The sequence below is a fragment of the Phascolarctos cinereus genome, unplaced genomic scaffold (assembly GCF_003287225.1).
Source record: "Phascolarctos cinereus isolate Bilbo 61053 unplaced genomic scaffold, phaCin_HiC Scaffold_5;HRSCAF=322, whole genome shotgun sequence".
Classification (NCBI taxonomy): domain Eukaryota; kingdom Metazoa; phylum Chordata; class Mammalia; order Diprotodontia; family Phascolarctidae; genus Phascolarctos; species Phascolarctos cinereus.
Genome location: NW_027555958.1, coordinates 26,652,003 through 26,667,289, shown reverse-complemented (window position 1 = coordinate 26,667,289; position 15,287 = coordinate 26,652,003). Strand labels below are relative to the sequence as shown.

At 41.7% G+C, this 15,287-nt stretch overlaps 1 long non-coding RNA gene across 4 annotated transcripts in view; it reads left to right on the top strand.

The window, feature by feature from the left end:
• The first annotated feature begins 3,493 nt into the window (after positions 1 to 3,493).
• Positions 3,494 to 15,287, top strand: part of LOC110222090 (uncharacterized) — a 45,932-nt gene continuing 34,138 nt past the window's right edge. For 2 of the 4 annotated variants that reach the window (XR_013486810.1, XR_013486811.1), the window contains exons 1-3: positions 3,494 to 3,769; positions 6,867 to 6,964; positions 11,022 to 11,214. This is a non-coding gene — a long non-coding RNA (uncharacterized LOC110222090). Of the gene's footprint in view, positions 3,770 to 6,245; positions 6,396 to 6,866; positions 6,965 to 11,021; positions 11,215 to 15,287 lie in introns of those variants that run through there. The other 2 variants (XR_002328282.2, XR_013486812.1) reach the window with 2 other exon arrangements.

Below are 15,287 nucleotides of genomic sequence, written 5' to 3'. Positions count from 1 at the left end.
GAGGATTAACTTAGTGTAGAGCTGATTGCTTTCTTTTCTCTTTAAGAGGCTTTCTAGGTACCATACCTTAATTAGACAGGAGTAGGGAGGAAAAAGTCAGCATTAAAATGGTCCTAAATAGCTGAAGCCCAGTAGATGGTGGCAGAGAGCAATTTGGTGATTGAGAAACTCAGCACCCAGTGGAAAGTGAAATGCACATACTACCCAGCACAAAAGAAAAGGTGACAGCTTCAGCAGAGACCACGTGCTCATCAGAAGGCAGGGAGGTAAGACCCAGAAAAGTGTACCCCAATGACCTGCCAGAGGATACTCACAGGTGTGTGGCAGGAGAAGTGGATGCTACCCTATCTAGACTTGTGTCCTGGCTACACAGGACAGTGGCCCTGACATGGGCCACATCATGCATATTTCCTCACCAAACATTGTGTGTATGTGTCTGCCATACATACATGAGGGATTTGGGGGCGTTTCCTGGGAAGATCTTTCCTTAGAAGGCCAAGAAGATCTACAACATCATTGTGCTGATTGAAATTCAAGGTCTTCCTTTGGCATAGATCCAACTATTTCATTCTCATCCCCTGGATGTAGGTATTTTGTATGACTAGGACTTTCTTGGAGAACTCTTTTCCCTGGTCCGGGCCTTGTTGGCCAATCTTGGTTGGTTCTTTCCCATCACTGATCCCACGCCAGGGTCACTTCTAGCAGTACTGGACCACACGCAGAAGATGAGAGATAAGACCCTTTGCCAGCTCCTTCTCCTCTGGCCCTGGTGACTTCCTGGGCCTTCTCTTATACCAGTCCAAGGAGTTAATGCCTGTAAGATGCTTAGCACAATGTCTAGAACATAGTAGGTGCTTAATAGATGTTTATTCCCTTCCCCTTCCCTAAATGGGGGAGGGAGCATTATCTCTTGCCTTCCACTGTAATGTAGACCTGCTCCAGGACTTTCCCCATTGCCAGGCTACCATTATGAAAAGACCTCTTCCATTTCCTGTTCCTTTGGGCCTTCTCAAAGACAAGCAAGGCTCTCTGGCTTGTGGACTAGGCTCCCATACCTCTGCCAAGCCCTGACTGTTGTTTTAGTCTCATAGAATATACCGTCTCTACCTGTCAGGAGGCTAAACCTCAGGAGAAGACTTCAAATTGTCTAGTCTCATGCTTGGCTTCTCTTCAACCAATTGCTCAATGGTTAGCACACCCCCATCCCTTTATAATCACCCCATGGTAGTGATTCTGAATGCTGGGCAGTTGATATATATATATATATATATATATATATATATATATGTCTTCTTTCCCATTCTTGGCTTGATATTGCTTCAGACCCATCCATCTCAACCTTAACCTCTCCCACTCCAACCCTGTGTTCACTCTGGATATGTCTGTTTCTTCCAGTAATCCTTTTGGATTCTATCTATCTATTTATCATTTATCCATCTACCATTTATACCTTTCTATCCATCATCTTTCTATGATCTATTTCTATCATCTTCCTATTATCTATCTTCTATCAGTCTTTCTATCTACTATCATCTGTCTCTCAATTTATCATCTCTATCTTTCTATCCATAATCTAGCTATCTTCTGTCTCTATTATCTACCCATGTCTCTATCTATTTCTCTCTCCACATCTCCCTTTCTCTTCCTCCGTCTTTCCCTCTGAAAGTCCTATTTCCGACACATAGTAATGTATATATACAGGCTGTCCTAGTGCACTAAGACTTTGGGGATCACATCCCCATCTGTATTTTCTGGACTTCTGGTTGTTCTTAGATATATTCACATCTGGAGATTTCTCCCAGTAGCTGGGCCTACATGTGACTTCACTTGACCATCTTGCTAGAATTCCACCCCCATTCAACCAGTTATTATGCTAGTCCCTCTTAATTCTGAACAGCTAGCATGCAACTTGGTGTCAGTTGTAATAACGACATTGCCAAGGATGATTAAACAGACCAGCATATGACGTGCCTCCCTACACCATTTTGAATGGGCAGATGCTGAAGGAGGCATAGGAACTCACAGCTGTTTAATAATAATAGCTAGCATTTACATAGCACTTTGCAAATATTATCTAATTTTATCCTTACAATAACCCTGAGAGATAGATGCTATTATTACCCCCACTTTACAGATGAGAAAACTGAGAGTTTAAATGACTCGCCCTGGGGCACATACCTACTACCTGTCGGAGGTGGGATTTGACTTCAGGTCCCCCTTCCTACCCACTGTAACACCAAGCTGCCTCTAATTTGATGAAAGTAGGCTTCTGTATCACTGCAGGTGGAGAATCGCACAGTCCACATGACATTACTTCCACATATGAAATTGCACCACTTCCTATGTGAGTGCTACCTACAGATGCAGCTGAGACAGGCTGCCAGAGCAGAACACCAGCCCCTGAAGCGTGCCTGCCCCTGGTCCTGGTCTTTATTGTCTGACGTCCATTGTTTCCAACATGGGGAGCAGCTAGAGAGAAGACATCTCACTTGTGCTGTTTAAATGATTGTTGCTCCCTAACTGCATCTTCATGATTCATTTTTTTTTTAATGTTGTTTGACCACTCCTGCCACTGTTTGTGTGGGGCTGTTAGGTGGTGCCATAGTGCCTAGAGTGCCGGGCCTGGAGTCAGGTAGACTCGTCTTCCTGAGTTCAAATCTAGCCTGAGACATTTACTAGCAGGGTGATCCTGGGCAAGTCCTTTCACTCTGTTTGCCTCAGTTTCCTCATCTGTAAAATGAGCTGTAGAAAGAAGAGGCAAAGCATTCCAGTATCTTTGCCAAGAAAACCCCAAATGGGGTCATAGAGAGTTGGACATGACTGAACAAAGATTGAACACTAATCAACAGCTAATGTTGGGGATTGTGTGGTGGATATAGCCTTCCCTCAATGTACAAGAGTGTATTTGCTTCATTTTTGGCCATGGGGAACTCAAGCTGTTGATAACAAGACTGTCAACTTTGTCAAGCTTTTACCCAGGCCTGGGGTGTACATTTGACCTTGTATAGGGTCATAGGATTTGGCACTAGAAAGGAGCTTGGAGATCTTCTGATTTGGTGCCTTCTTTTTACAGTTGAAGAAACAGACCTCTAGCCTTCAAGTTAATTCATTTTATTGTTTCAAATAAGCACTTATTAAGGGTCCACTATGTGTCAAGGATTAGGACACAGTGACAAAAGAGAAATATTCCCCGCCTTCAAAGAGTGGACATTCTATTGGAGGGAAGCAGCATATATGTGGATAAGTACCTAAAAATGCACATAAATATGAGATAATATTGGTGGGACCAAGGACAGAGGAGAGATTGGCAAAATGGGGATCAGGAAAGGCCTTCCACTGAAATATGTTTTGCATGTCTCCCCACGTACAATGGGCATCACATTGCTTGCCTTCTCAGTGGGTGGGGGAGGGGCTGGAGAGAGGGAGAGAATTTGGAAGTCAAAATACAAACGAAAAAGGAAAAGCTGTTTTACTGAGGTGGTGTTTGAGTAAAGCCTTGAAGAAAGCTAGGGATTCTAAGAGGTGGAAGAAAGGAGGGGGTGCATTCCAAGCACAGAGACCAGTCTGGGCAAAGGTACTAATACGGGAGACGGAACAGGAAAGAGGCCAGGAACCCAGTAGATTTCATGACAGAGAATCGTGTTTATTAAGCCTGGAAAGACAGGGCAGAGCTGGTTTAGGGGGAGCTTTAAATGCCACACAAAGAAGTTTCTATTTTATGCTAGACATGATAGGCAGCTATTGGAACCTGCCCGAAGTCACGTGGGAGGTAAGTAGCTTTCTTCTTTTTAATCCGATGATTCTGATGATATAACGCTGGCCTGGGCTTCTAACATGGGCATCAAGACGTCCTCCTGCTGGTCGCTCCCTTACTGCGGCTTCCTTCAATGTTCACATGCCCAATTTATGTCTCTAACAGACAGACAATACTAGCTCCAGGTGATGAGGATATCACCTTGGGGCAATCTGTGTGAAGACACATCTCCAGGAAGAGATTGCTTGGAGAAGTAGGCCACACTGTGCCTTCTTACCGTAGAATCATGTCTTTCAGAGATTTCATTTGCATATGTCTTACATCCTCCCTAGACTATGAACTCATGAAGTTGTCCCATGTTCAGAAATATTTTTCCCACCTTCCACTTACCTAGAGCTTATTTCTGTTAACAATCCTGGCTAGCATAGTGGGTCCATATATGGCGATAGTGAGCATTTAAGTAGGGCTTTAAACTTTGCAAACCAATTTACAAATATTGTCTCAATTGATTCTTACCACAACCCTGGGAGGAATTATTATTCTTATCCCTATTTTCTAGATAAAGAAACTGAGATAGAGGTTAAGTTAAATGACTTGCCCAGGGTCACACAGCTGGTTAGACTAGAAGCCAGTAAGACTTGGGTTCAAATTCTACCCTGGATACTTGCTAGCTTTAAAAGCTATTAAAAATCTTAAAGCTGTACTAAAATATTATTTTTTAAAAAATATTTTTACTTTTTCCTGATTACTTGTAAAAACAATTTTTAACTCCTCCTCCCCCACCCCCCCCAGATGGTAAGCAATCTGATTTAGGTTATACATGTATATTGAGACTTTTTTTTTTTTGGTGAGGCAATTGGGGTTGAGTGACTTGCCCAGAGTCACACAGCTAGTGAGTATTATGTGTCTGAGGATGGATTTGAACTCAGGTCCTCCTGACTCCAGGGCTGGTGCTCTGTCTACTGTACCACCTAGCCGCCCCCTACATTAAGGCTTTTAAAAAATAATATTTTATTTTCCCCTCAATTACACGTAAGACCAATTTTTAACATTCTTTTTTTCCTAAATTTTAAGTTCCAAATTTTCTCCCTTCCTCCCTTCCCCCCCCCCAGACAGTAAGCAGTCTGATACAGGTTATACATGTGCGCTAAGACTTTTGGGATTTTCCATATTTCTGTTTACCATCCCCATCGATGCCTTACATATAGCAGGAGCTCAGTAAGCATTTCATATTTGATAATGATATTAATGATGGTGAAGATGACAATTTCTCAGAACATGGCTAGCCATTTAGCTCCTTGGGAGGCTAAATGGATATTTTCTACCCAAAGGAGTCAAGGCCAAGGAAATGTGAATAGTAGATGAAATGAGAAACAAAGCCATCACTTCTAGAAGAAAGTGGGCCCTGACTCCTCACTTGCGGGAGGGCCTGTTGTCTCCTTTGTAGGGCTGTCATGTGCTGGTGATTCAACTAGCTCAGAAAAAGGGGTGGTGAGGTCCCAAACAGGGACTGGCAAGGGAGAATGCCAAGCTGGGAGGCAGTTTCTGAAGCACTCAAATCCAAGAGAGAAGGCTGGGGGCTTCCTAGAAGTTTCCAGCCAGGATCAGGAAGCTCACCACTAGCAGTATCTACCACGATGCATCTTCCCAAAGCTTCAGCCTTTAACGGGGGTGGTGTGTGTTCACTGCCCCTGGCCCATATTGTCAAGGGCTGGCTTTGTTGTGTCCCCCTGGATCCAGCTGGGAGAGGGAGACTGTGGGTTTGGATAGGACTGGCTTTTCCCCAGCTCCAGGCCAATTTAGGTCGCACTTCTCGATGAAATGTCCAGAGCCCTTGGTGAGAACATTTGTCTTGAGCTTGGAAGCATATTCCTTCGTGTTCTTCTCCTAGATCTGTCTGCTCATTGGGAACAGCGAAATCCAAGCAGTGTTGAGCAGTGTTTCATCTGAGCAATCACAGGAAAATAACTGAGTCAAAACCAAAAGGGAAATATGATTGCTTCCCAACCGGGTAGTCCTTGGGGAAGAAGGTGGAGAATCCGATCTGGCATCAGGAGCCAAATTCTAATGCCCTGCACAAAAATCCAGTGATTTGTCCAAGGGCATCCGAGTGTGGGCGAACCTCCCAGAGCACTGATTGTCAGGGGCTGAGGATGATAGAAATATCTGTGAGCTCTTATGTGAACAAATCAGACTTGAAACACAGCACAGCCCTGTTTTTTCCTTACTGTAGGCTTGAATTTGATTGTGCTAGTCGGTCATGCTCGGTTAATTTCTACATGAAATCTGTCCTCTGTGCAGAAAGCACATTTTGCAACTCCCTACAAAACTCGTTACCCTCTGCACCGGTTTGCTGAAGTCAGCACTTGTGCTCTCTACAGAGCCAGAGCTAGGGATTCTTGCACCTGGGGTGAATTCAGTTGAGTGGGGTGGGTGTGGGAGGGCACAGAATTTTGCTTGGGGGCTGTCATCCGAGACGAAAGAACCTATTCTTCAGAGAGCTCAGCCTGTAGCCCTGCATCTCAGCTGAAGCTCCTCCTGATCTTCCAACTCCCAGGAAGAGATGGAAGGGTATGATGGTGTCAGAAGACCGGGGCCAGTGGCTTGTTCTGCTGGGCTCCAGAGAATTGAATCAGGAGGAGTAAGAGGAAGTCATGGGGAGGCTGATGTAGATCCAGTGGAAAACCAATTTATTAACAATTATACCTATCCCAAAGTGGAATAGGGAGCCTTGGGAGGTGATGAGTTTCCTCCTCACTGGAGGTTTTCAGATGGAGGATGTGACCACTTGTCAGGGATGCTTTAGAAGGAATTTTTATCTGGCATGGGTTGAACTGGATGGCCTGTGAAGTCCTTCAGAACTCTGAGATTCCAGGATTCTTTAATTCTCATGCTTGTCCTCTTATCTTTTTGAATTATTGTTTTCATCTGGACCTGGGGAAATGAGTCATGGGGACACAAAGAAACTGACGGAGCAATTTATAATGACAGTGAGAATTCATTTCCCCTTTGCCCTTCATTCAGGGATTGAGATCAGAGGTCATACATTGGGATGAGGGGATGATGTTTCTCTGTTGCAGCAGCCAATTTTCTCTTTCTGTCTTCCTTCCAGTGACCTGGCTCGTTGGACTCCCAGGAGGGGAGAGAAATAGGAATGATTATATGCGGAGCCACAAACGCGGTGATCGGTGTTGGCCTGAGGCTGTAGAGGTGAGTTTCTAAACCTGGAGCAGAGGGCCAGGTGACTGAAGGTCAGCAGAGCCAGGAGAAATCCTGATCTTGGAGCAGAGTTCAGGATTAGGATAAAAGAAAAAGATCTAGGGTTCCTACAGTTGTCAACTTGAACCCAACGAGGCTAGTGAGCTAAAGAAGCTGATTTCTATTCTAATCCATGATCCTCATAAGGAAAATACATATTGCTTCCTTCTATGAACTGCATGGGAGCAGTTGAGAGCCTTCCTCTCTGTAGATCTTGGAGGGCAACTTGGAGGAGGACTGGGAGATGGGTGGAAATAATGACATACACCACTCTGGAGCACTGAGCATTCCTTTGAACTTTATTCTAGGTATACTAAACTCTACAATCACAAAATGCTAAGTTTCTGAACCTATAAAAGTGATGAAAGATGAATTCAGGTGCTATGGGGAGGGCAGGGCTTAGAGCAAAGATAACAGCAGATTTCATATTTTAATTTTGAATAAGACTCCTTTTCACTCCCTCAATTAATTTCCAATCTGGGAAGTGGAAACTTTAATTAAAGTTATTTCCTACTTCCCCTCTCCATCTCTACTCCTCAGGCTTAGTGGTGGGTAAAGCAGAAAAGAGAACTAGCAAGTTGAACATTCTCTGGTGGTACTTCCTTAAAAGAAAGGACTATTTCTCATAGGCAGTAGAAAAAACAATTTTCAAGATGAGGGACTGTTGGATCATGGTAATTGAGATAATGCACTCCAGTGATGGATAATGTTATTTTTCAATAAGGAAGCATCTAAAACATGAACAAAACGGCTTTATTTTGGGAGCCAATGTCACAAGTGTCACGTGGGTAAGGCCAATGAAGCTGACTTCCTTTAACTAAAAGGAGTGGGTCGTAGAGAAGACGTTTTCTTCAAGTCAGTCCTGGATGATGATTGAAAACCTGCCATTCAGATATTGACATCCCATCTTTACAATCTTGGTCTTAGCACCTTTTGACACTAAAAACTAATTAATTGAGAACGTGGTCCACAATCCTAGTGGTTCGTGATGAATGGGAAGATCTTCAGATGCCCTCTAGTAAGCACTTAGAGTTTTCTTCTGATACATACATTAGAGCAAATAACATGTAAAAGAGGGTGATCACTTTTTCCAAAGGAGGAAAAGCTGCTCCCAGAAAGATTTCTGTTCATCCCTTCAGTTCTCAGCAGACTGTTCAATAACCATTTGCTTGTTGATTTTTATTTAAAGAGCCATGAACTATCTTCTAAATTTTTGATGTTTTCATGCCATATGAATACAATTCTACTAAAGATGAAAAGTCAATCAATTTGGGTAGCTACGTGGTGCAGTGGATAGAGCACCTGCCCTGGATTCAGGAGAACCTGAGTTCAAATCCAGCCGCAGACACATAATACTTACTAGCTGTGTGACCCTAGGTAAGCCCCTTAACCCCGTTGCCTAGACAAAAAAAAAATCAATCAATTCTACATTTTCTGGCAAGGTTCCCATCTCCCTAATACTCTACCTGCCCTCCAGATGGCTGGTAACCTAGAAGGAAAATGGCCACCTTTTTGTAAGGCTTCTGAATGATACTCTGGGTCAGTTGAATTGGCTCAGGGAAAATAGTGACATAGGCATGGCTTTGCTCCTCCATCTCTGCATTTTAACAGTCTAACAATTATAGGCTCCCAGAACACTCAATTCTGCACTTTGACTACTCATGGCCTTCCAGTGCAATATGAGACTGCTCTTTGGTGGCCTCCTTTTATCCAGGCATTCTCTTTCTGTCTTACTCAGTCAGTCAAAGAGCCATTTCTTCATTGTGACTGAAGCTAATTTCAGAGACTAGTTCTTGCTATAGTGCTAATGGCAGATAAGGACCTAATATTCCCTATCTCGGCCCCACCTTAACATTTGCATTTTTAATAGTGGCCCTCAGTGCCTTAATTCAAATGAATTCAGTTCAGTTCAGTTCAATTCAATAAACATTTAGTAGGCACCCCTTGTATACAGAACACAGTGCTTGAAACCGAGGGATATACAATATTTAGACAAGCTATCCTTGCCCTCATGGAGTTTACAGTCTATAAAGGATAATTAATGTTAGAAAATTCAGGCACTGTGGTGGCCTGGATTTAGGGATAGTGATTTCTGGGTAAGCATCTATCTTCCCTGACTGTACGTAAAGAGCAGATTTGCTGGAGACAGATGTAGAATTCTTCAGATGGGGTAGAAGAAAAAAGAATTCAACTTGTATTAGCTCAACAAACATTTATTAAATTCCATCGTGGAGTGATGTGAGGCTCAAATGACATAATAGATGTAAAGCTTTTGCAAACCTTACAGAGATATAAATGCCTATTATTATTATTATTATTATTAACCTGTAGTCACCAGCCCTCTAGTCTGATGATGACTTCATTCCCTAAGTTTTCTATTACACTAATTCTGAGCTCAACCAATGTTATAAAGCAGTATAAGGGAATGCTAATAAATGTTTAACAACTGGAACCTTGGCAGGTTAGGGAGAATGGATGTACACAAACTTTTCCCTGGTCTCTAATTTTATTTTTCTTTCTCAATTACATGTAAAATTTTTTAACATTTGCTTTTAAAAATTTTGAGTTTCAAATTCTTTCCCTCCCTCCCTTCCCTCTCTCTTCCTTGAGAAGACAAGCAATTTGACATAGATTATACATGTGCAGTCATGCAAAGCACATTTCTACATTATCCACATTGCAAAAGAAAACACAGACCCCAAAACCCCCAAGAAAAATAAAATAAAAATATATGCTTCAGTCTGCATTCAAACTCCATCAGTTCTTTCGCTGAAGGTGGATAGCATTTTTTTTTTATCATAAGTCCTTTGGAATTGTTTTGGATCATTGTATTACTCAGAATAGCTAAGTTATTCACAGCTGACCATCATGCAATACTACTGTTATTGTGTATAAGGTTCTCCTGGTTCTTCTCATTTTACTTTGCATCAGCTCACATATGTTTTCCTAGGCTTTTCTGAAAGCTTCCTATTCATCATTTCTTATAATACAAAAGCATTGCATCACAGTTCTATATCAGAATTTGTTTAGCCATCCCCCAATTGATGGGCATATCCTCAATTTCTAATTCTTTGCCACCATAAAAAGAGCTGCTATAAATATTTTTGCATATATAGATCCTTTTCCTTTTAATTTGATCTCTTTGGAATACAGACCTAGTAGAGGTATAGCTGGATCAAAGGATCACAGTTTGACTGCCCTTTGGGCATAGTTCCAAATTGCTCTCCAGAATGGTTAAATCAGTTCACAACCCCACCAACAATGCATTAGTGTCCCAATTTTCCCACATTTTCTCCAACACTCATGATTTTCCTTTTCTGTCATATTATTCAGTCTGATAGGTCTGAGGGGGTACCTCAGATTTGTTTCAATTGGCTTTCTCTAATACAATAGTGATTTAGAGCATTTCCTCTCATGTAACTGCAGATAGCTTTGATTTCTTTTTCTAAAAACTGCTTGTACATCCTTTGACCATTTTTCAATTGGGTAAAGGCTCTTATTTTTATAAATTTGACTCAATTCTCTATCTATTTGAGACATGAGGCCTTTCTCAGAGAAACTTACTGTAAAATTCTCTCCCCTATCTCAGTTTCTTGCTTTCTTTCTAATCTTGACTGCAAACACTTTAATTTGATGTGATAAAAGTTATTCATTTTACATTCCGTAATACTCTTTATCTCTTGTTTGGTCATAAATTCTCCCCTTGTCCATAGATCTGACAGGTAAAAATTTCCACAGTCCCCTAATTTGCTTATGCTCTGCCCTTTATACACCTTCTCTTGGTGTATGGTGTGAGATGTTGGTCTATACCTAATTTTTGCCAAACTGCTTTCCAGTTTTCCCTGTAATTTTTGTCAAAAGCAGTTCTTTGGGTTTATCCGACACTAGACTACTATGGTCATTTATTACTGTGTACCATGTAGTTTGATTTTTTGTTTTAAAAATATTTTTAAACATTTACTAAGCATTAATTTTTTTCTCATTTCCATTTCCCCCTACCCACTGGAAGGAAATAAAAAGAAAAAGAGAGAGGAAGAAAGAAAAAGAAAGAAGGAAGAAAAAAGAAAGGAAGAAAGAAAGAAGGAAAGAAAAAGAAGAACCCCTGTGTACCACAAGCACAGTAAAGCAAAACATAATCCTGCATTGGTCAGATCCAAGGATGCATTTTTCTTTCTGCATTAGTCCATCATCTCAGTTATGAGGTAAGCAGCATTTTTCATCAGTCCTCTGGTAGCATGGTTGATCACTTAATTATCTGAATTATTAGGTCTTTTAAAAGTGTTTTTTTATGTTTTAGTACAAATTATTCCTCTTTGGGTTATGTGCTCTAGGCATTATTATCCCCCAATTTACTGATGGTGAAAATGAGGCTCAGAGAGGTTGCCCGTGGACACAAAGCTGATAAATAACAGTCAACAGAATTCAAACCCAAACCTGAGTTTGACTTGGAAATCCAGCCCTTTCCCCATTACCCCATTCTGCCTCAAAGAGAAAGCTATGAGACAAGTCAGCTGAGAGGCAGATGACCGTTATTCATATGAGGGGTCACCGAGCAACTGATGGGGGACACCCCTTCGATGTTGGAACCTGACCTGGTTAATTTCTCGGCTCAGTGCTGCCATTATCACTGTCCTCTCCACTTTGTTCCACTTTGAGATTCCTTGCTGAGTGAAGCTAGCAGAGAAATACTGTTCCCAGATCCGTCTGGGAACTTCATTGTCAGCAGTGAAACACCTTCTCCTCGTGTAGTGAACTCAAGAAATTCAATGAAATGAAAAGTAACCCCTTAGTAAAAAAGGCACCGTATTGCCATTACTTGATGCCTATATCAGTCAGTTAATAAACATTTATTAAGCACTTACTGTGTGCTAAGCACTGTACAAGCAAAAAGGAAAGTAGTACCTGCCCTCAAAGAGCCTACACGCTAATAAGCAAGGATGATTCATATAAAGGAGCTGGAAAGGGGGGGGAGAAGGTAAATTCCTGGGGGTGGGGGATGGTGGCAAAGCCTGGAGGGTCAGACGCTTACCTGAGACGGAACTCAAGTATCACCAAACAGGTCCACCAAATGGGCCCATCACCAAAATGGAGTCCCCGGATGGAACTGTAGGAAAAGGGGCCAGTATGGTAGAGGGATGGATATGCCAGGGTAGAAGACTCCAGGAGCTGAGGGAAGGCTGAGAAAGTAGCTGAGGCATGGTGACAAAGTCCAGAGAGTCACGAGCACAGACAAAAAGGGAATAGTTGTAGGCACTCAATAGATGTTGACTAAATGAATGCAAAAAATAAATTCAAACAATTGAATAAACATTTATGAATTGTTTGTAGGGCGTCTTGCAAGCCACAGCGGTTATAAAGACAGAATCAAGAGTCCTTGCTCTCAAAAAGCCTACATTCTTCTGGGAGATAGACTAACTACATAGGAAAGTGTACTACAAGGAGTATAATGCATCGTAGGGAGTGATGGAGACAAAGGAGAAACCTAAAGCACCATAGGGAAATTTGTTGAGGGAGAGAAATGCTCTGAATTGGGGCAATGGAGGAGCTGAGCCTTGAAAAAAAAGAGGATTCCGAGAGTCAGAAGCGAGGAGAGCACGTGGGTGTGAATGAATGAAACAAATCAGGGATCCTGGGCTTCCCTCATCCCCATCTCTCTCAAGAGAATCTCATGCCTTGGATCTTTCTGGTCCTTAATTACAAATCCTGGGTATGGGGCTCCTCTCACATGAGGTGTGGGGCTCTACGGGGTGATCACCTGTAGACTAGGACATGCAATTTTTCTGACTCCACCTCCACAAATTAGAGAATCAAGTCTGGTCTTGAGTTCCTAAGAGCCCCAGCTCCAGTGTCCTTAGGAAAATGATAGTGGGGCAGCTAGGTGGCGCAGTGTATAGAGCACGGGCCCTGAAGTCAGGAGGACCTGAGTTCAAATCCTGCCTCAGACCAAACACTTGATACTTACTAGCTGTGTGACCCTGGCCAAGTCACTTAACCCCAATTGCCTAAAAAAAAAATAAAGAAAAGAAAAGCATAGAAAAATGATGCCATGTGGCCCAGTACTTAAAGGAGAATTCTTGGGTAGTAAGTGGAGATAATCCAAGGTAGTATGAGTGCCTGAGATGGTTTGTTTATTTATGTATAGGTTTCCTTTAATATGGGGAGTACAAGAGTATTGATTAAATTTAGAAGGAGCTGTTGAGCTCTTCTAATCCAATCTCATTAATTTCCCCCCCTAATTTTCATATTGATCCTTTCTTAAAAATTTTTTTATTATTAATTTATTTTTGATTTATCAACAATCACTTCCATAAGCTTTGGAGTTTAAAATTTTTCTCCCCCTCCCTCTCTCCCTCCCTCCCTAAGATGGCATGCAATCTGATGTAGGCTTTACATATACAACCCTATTAAACATATTGATCCTTTCTTATGGTGTAATAGTATGATATCACATTACATTCACATACCACTTGTAGCCTTGACTTAAAGGGCCAGCCCTCTCCTGCTCAGATAAACTCAGTGGAGTAGGATGGAAAAAGCTGAATTTGGAGTCAGAGGATATAGATTCAGATCCTGGCTCTGTGTGATCTTGGGCAAGTTTCTCCTCCTTTCTGGGCCTCAGTTTCCATTTCTGTAAAATGATCAGGTTGGACTAGATGCTTTCTCAGGCATCCTCTAATTTTAAACCTATGATACTTCTAACTCAGTCTTATGTGATCCTATGAAACGGCTCCAGTTCCCCAGCGGACAGGCACTGACTTTCCTTCCAGGTGTCTGTAATTACAAAAAGTGTAGCTGCTCATATTTTTGGTGGGGCAGGTATGTGGCACAGTGCCCTGGAGTCAGTAGGTCCTGACTTCAAATCCAGCCTTGGATACTTCCTAGCTGTGTAACCCTGGGCAAGTCACTTCACCCCCTTTGCCTCAGTTTCCTCATCTGTAAAATGAGCTGGAGAAGGAAATGGCAAACCACTCCATTATCTCTGCCAAGAAAACCCCAAATGGGGTCACAAAGAGTCGGACGTAACTGAAATGACCAAACAACAAGGCATAGGACCTTTTCCTCTCCTCTGTCTTTGGCTTCCTTGGATAGCGTGCCTAGTAGCGGTATCACTTGGTCAGAGGTAATTTACACTTTAGTGATTTTTAAAGCGGAATTCCAAACTGTTTCCCAGAACAGTAGGACCAATTCCTAACTCCACCCAAAGTCCATTAGTACATCTGTCTTCCCATAGCTTCTCCAGCATTTATCATTTTTTTGTTCATCTTTGCCAATCTGATGGGTAGGAGGTGAAATCTCGTGGCTGTTTTAATTTGCGTTATTTTATTAGATGATATGGAGTATCCTTTCAAATGGCATTTTATAATTTGGCTTTTCCCTTCTGCATATTGACTATACCTTTTGGACCTATTTATTGGGGAAAGTCTCTTATTCTTGTAGTTTTATATCTATTCCCTACACATCTTGGGTATCAGACTTTTATATTTACGACAAAGTTTCCCCATTAACTGCTTCCATTTTAATTCTAGTAGCATTGATTTTGTCCATAAAAAAAAACTTTACAATTTTTTTGTAATTGGACATTTCCATTTCATCTTCTGTGATCCCCTCTATCTCTTGTTTAGTTAAGAATTCATCCTCTGGTCATAATTGTTGAAAGTTCCTTCTAATTTTCTATGGTGTTTTAATGTGATAATTTGTATTTAGGCCATGTATTATATGGCACAAGATATTGGCCTAAATGACTTGCTCAGGGTCACACGGTTTGTGTCAATGAAGGGATTTGAAGCCAGACTCTCTTGACTCCAGAACTGGCATTTTTCCATTACGCCCCACTGCCTAAATGCCTAAATGTGACTTGTTGGGCTGATTCCCAGATGTTTGAGGCATTTTGTAGTTAATCTAAATGGAATTTCTCTTTCTATCTTCCCTTGATAGATTTTGTTAGTAGTATACAGAAAGGTCAATGACTTTTGTGGATCTATTTCATAATATGTCTTTTTACTGAAGTCACTAATTATTTCAGATAAGTTTTTTCCCATCAAATCTCCAGGATTCACCAAATTAAAAAGCTTATGGCAACACCATCATTTCACGGAGGAGGAGGGACCTTGTTGCCCAAGATCAAACAGCATCAGTGAGAGAGTCAGGATTTGAACCTAGGTCCTTTAATTCCCGATCTAATGCTCTATTCTTTATACTACAAGGGACAGACCTTCATAGTCTTTCACACTTAATACATCTCAGACCCAACTTCCTTGTCTGTATAGCATGGAAG